This window comes from Manis pentadactyla, chromosome Y, assembly GCF_030020395.1.
Source record: "Manis pentadactyla isolate mManPen7 chromosome Y, mManPen7.hap1, whole genome shotgun sequence".
NCBI lineage: Eukaryota > Metazoa > Chordata > Mammalia > Pholidota > Manidae > Manis > Manis pentadactyla.
The window spans coordinates 8,244,754-8,249,780 of NC_080039.1; positions in this window are offsets into that span (position 1 = coordinate 8,244,754).

The following is a 5,027-nucleotide window of genomic DNA, read 5'->3' on the forward strand; positions in this document are numbered from 1 at the left end:
TGTCTTCCTGATTTCTCTATTAGTTTATTGTTAGTGTATAGGAAAGCCACAGATTTCTGTGTGTTAATTTTGTATCCTGCAACTTTGCTGAATTCCGATATTAGCTCTAGTAGTTTTGGAGTGGAGTCTTTAGGGTATTTTATGTACAATATCATGTCATCTGCAAATAGTGACAGTTTGACTCCTTCTTTACCAATCTGGATTCCTTGTATTTCTTTGTATTATCTAATTGCTATGGCTAGGACCTGCAGTACTATGTTGAATAACAGTGGGGAGAGGGGGCATCCCTGTCATGTTCATGATCACAGAGGAAAATCTTTCAGCTTCTCGCTGTTCAGTATGATGTTAGCCTTGGGTTTATCATATATGATCTTTATTACGTTGAGGTACTTGCCCTCTATACCCATTTTATTGAGAGTTTTTATCATGTATGGCTGTTGAATATTGTCGAATGCTTTTTCAGCATCTATGGGGATGATCATGTGGTTTTTGTCCTTCTTTTTGTTGATGTGGTGGATGATGTTGATGGACTTTCGAATGTTGTACCATCCTTGCATCCCTGGGATGAATCCCTCTTGGTCATGGTGTATCATCCTTTTGATGTATTTTTGAATTCGGTTTGCTAATATTTTGCTGAGTATTTTTGCATCTATGTTCATCAGGGATATTGGTCTGTAGTTTTCTTTTTTGGTGGTGTCTTTGCCTAGTTTCGGTATTACAGTGATGTTGGCTTCATAGAATGAGTTTGGGAGTATTCCCCCCTCTTCTATTTTTTGGAAAACTTGAAGGAGAGTGGATATTATGTCTTCTCTGTATGTCTGATAAAATTCGGATGTAAATCCATCTGACCCAGGGGTTTTGTTCTTTAGTGGCTTTTTGATTACCACTACGTTTTTGTTGCTGGTAATTGGTCTGTTTAGATTTTCTGTTTCTTTCTGGGTCAGTCTTGGAAGGTTGTATTTTTCTAAGAAGTTGTCCATTTCTCCTAGGTTTCCCAGCTTGTTAGCATATAGGTTTTCATATTATTTTCTAATAATTCTTTGTATTTCTGTGGGGTCCGTCGTGATTTTTCCTTTCTCGTTTCTTATTCTGTTGATGTGTGTTGACTCTCTTTTTCTCTTAATAAGTCTGGCTAGAGGCTTATCTATTTTGTTTATTTTCTCGAAGAAGCAGCTCTTGGTTTCATTGATTTTTGCTATTGGTTTTTTCTTCTCATTTTTATTTATTTCTTCTCTGATCTTTATTGTGTCCCTCTTTCTGCTGACCTTAGGACTCATTTGTTCTTCTTTTTCCAATTTTGATATTTGTGACATTACACCATTCACTTGGATTGTTCTTCCTTCTTTAATTATGCCTCGACTGCTATATACTTTCCTCTTAAGACTGCTTTTGCTGTGTCCCACAGAAGTTGGGGCTTTGTGTTGTTGTTGTGATTTGTTTCCATATATTGCTGGATCTCCATTTTAATTTGGTCGTTGATCCATTGATTATTAAGGAGCATGTTGTTGAGTGTCCATGTGTTTGTGAGCCTTTTTGCTTTCTTTGTACAATTTATTTCTAGTTTTATGCCTTTGTGGTATGAAAAGTTGGTTGGTAGGATTTCAATCTTTTGGAATTTACTGAGGCTATTTTTGTGGCCTAGTATGTGGTGTATTCTGGAGAATGTTCCATGTGCACTTGAGAAGAATGCGTATCCTGTTGCTTTTGCGTGTATAGTTCTATAGATGTCTATTAGGTCTGTCTGTTCTAGTGTGTTGTTCAGTGCCTCTGTGTCCTTACTTATTTTCTATCTGGTGGATCTCTCCTTTGGTGTGAGTGGTGTGTTGAAGTCTCCCAAAACGAATGAATTGCATTCTATTTCCTCTTTTAGTTCTAGTATTTGTTTCACATATGTTTTTGTTCCTGTATTGAGTGTATATATATTTATAATGGTTATATCCTCTTGTTAGACTGAGCCGTTTATCATTATGTAATGTCCTTTTTTATCTTTTGTTACTTTCTTTATTTTGAAGTCTATTTTGTCTGATACTAATATTGCAACACCTGCTTTTTTCTCTCTGTTGTTTGCATGAAATATCTTTTTTCATCCCGTGACTTTAAGTCTGTGCATGTCTTTGGGTTTGTGGTGAGTCTCTTGTAAGCAGCATATAGATGGGTCTTGCTTTTTCATCCATTCTATTACTCTGTGTCTTTTGATTAGTGCATTCAGTCCATTAACATTTAGGGTGATTATGGAAAGGTATGTACTTATTGCCATTGCAGGCTTTACGTCTGTGGTTACCAAAGATTCAAGGTTAGCTTTTTTTCTATCTTACTGTCTAACTTAACTCGCTTATTTAGCTATTATAAACATGGTCTGATGATTCTTTGTTTCTCTCCCTTCTTATTCCTCCTCCTCCCTTCTTCATATGTTGGGTGTTTTGATCTGTGCTCTTTTTAGGAGTAATCCTATCTAGAGCAGTCCCTGTAACATGCCCTGTAGAGGTGGTTTATGGGAGGCAAATTCCCTCAACTTTTGCTTAACTGGGAATTGTTTAATCCCTCTTTCATATTTAAATGATAATCGTGCTGGATACAGTAGTCTTGGTTTGAGGCCCTTCTGTTTCATTGCATTAAGTATATCATGCCATTCTCTTCTGTCCTGTAAGGTTTCTGTTGAGAAGTCTGATGATAGCCTGATGTGTTTTCCTTTGCAGGTGAACTTTTTTCTCTCTGGCTGCATTTAATACTCTGTCCTTATCTTTGATCTTTGCTATTTTAATTATTGTGTCTCGGTGTTGCCCTCCTTGGATCCCCTGTAATGGGAGTTCTGTGTACCTCTGTGGTCTGAGAGGCCATTTCCTCTCCTAGTTTTGGGAAGTTTTCAGCAATTATTTCTTCAGACACTTTCTATCCCTTTTTCTCTCTCTTCTTCTTCTGGTACCCCTATAATGCGGATATTGTTCCATTTCAATTGGTCACACTGTTCTCTTAATATTCTTTCATTCTTGGAGATCCTTTTATCTCTCTCTGCATCAGCTTCTCTGCATTCCTGTTCTCTGTTTTCTAGTCCGTTAATGGTCTCTTGCATCTCGTACATTCTGTTTTGATGTCCTTCCAGAGATTGTTTTACTTCTGTATTCTCCCTCTTTAGTTCTAGCATATTTCTCTGCAAGTCCATCAGCATGGTTATGACTTTTGTTTAGAATTCTTTTTCAGGAAGATTGGTTAAATCTATCTCCCCAGTTTCCTTCTCAGGGGAAGATGTAGCAGATGTCGAAGATGTCTGGGTTAGTCTTATCTGGATCAAATATTTTTGCCTTTTCATGTTGATAGGTGCAGTGGTTATGCTATTGACTCGTCTGTCAGCTGGGAGAGCCAAGACTTTTTCCACTTGCTCCTGTCCTTTCTTTACTGAGACAACTGCGACCCCTAGTGGCTTGTGTTGGGCAATTGCGTGTAGGCTGGGTCTCTGTATCTTGCCCGGCCGGTATGGAGGAAGCTCCCTTGCTGTGGGCGTGGCCAGCCTCACGCTGTCGCTCTACTATGGAGGGGCCCCGGAGGGATAAAGAATGGGGAGCTGTTTGGCTGTTTACCTCCGTGAGGGGTCTCAGAGGTGTTTCCCAGGGGGTTAGTGCACCTGGAGTTCCCTGGAATTTCAAGCTGCTGGACTGTGACCGGGATGCTTCCGTCCAGTTGTGAGGTCCCTGTCCCATTAAGACTTTCAAAAAGCACTCGGTTTTCTTTGTCCTAGAGGTGCTGGCTACGGGACCCATTCACGGGTCTTACTGTCCTGTTTCCCTAGTTTCCAGCACCCCACGCAAGCACTGTGTGTCTGCGCTCTGGTGTGGATGGCTATTGCTGGGTGCTCAGCAGTTCTGGGCTCCCACTCCCTCCCTGCTCTGACTCCTCTCCTCCCACCAGGAGCTGGCGGGAGCGGTGCTCGGGTCCTGCGGGGCCCGGGTTTGTATCTTACCCCTTTCACCGGGCGCTGGGTTCTCGCAGGTGTGGATATAGTCTGGTTCTTCTGTAGTCTGTGTGTTCTGGTCTCTCTTTTAGGGATAGTTGTATTAGTTGTATTTTGAAAAATATATATGTTTTTGGGAGGAGATTCCCACTTTTCTACTCATGCTGCCATTTTGGCTCTGCCCCCTCAAATAGTACTTTTATTTTAATTTTCTTGAGGAACCTCTGTACTGCGTTCCACAATGGTTGAACTAGTTTACACTTCCACCAGCTGTCTAGGAGGATTCCCCTTTCTCCACATCCTCGCCAGCATTTGTTGTTCCTTGTCTTTTCTATATTGGCCATCCTAATTGGCGTGTCGTGATATTTCATTGTGGTTTTAATTTGCATTTCCCTGATAATTAGTGATGTGGAGCATCTTTTCATTTTCCTGTTGGCCATGTGAATTTCTTCTTTGGAGAAGTGTCTGTTCATATCCTGTGCCCAGTTTTTAATAGGGTTATTTGTTTTCTATATGTTGAGGTATGTAAGGTCTTTATATATTTTGGATGTTAAACAATTGTCAGATATGTCATATATCAGAGTGTGAATTTTATACTAGGTAAATTTTACTGCAATAAAGCTATAGAAAAATAATGATCAGTAAGCAAGATACAGATGCAGTAAGTTTGACGGTATATTGATCATTGTTGAAACTGGGTGATGGGTATTGGGGTTTGTTATACTGCATGACTACTTTTGTAGTCATGCAAAAGAAATTAGTAAAAATAGAATGTAGTTAGAAATTTCTCTTACTAAGAAATTTTTATTTTATCATTAATCTACAATTACATGAAGAACATTGTTTACTAGGCTCCCCTCTTCACCAAGTCCCCCCTCACAAACCCCATTACAGTTACTGTCCATCAGTGTAGTAAGATGCTATAGAATCACTACTTGTCTTCACAGTGTTGCACAGCCCTACCCATTTTTGCCCCTACCTGCTAATTATACATGCTAATAGTAATACCCCTTTATGCCTCCCTTCCCACCCATCCTCCTTAGTCCCTTTCCCTTTGGTAATTGTTAGTTCATTCTTGGGT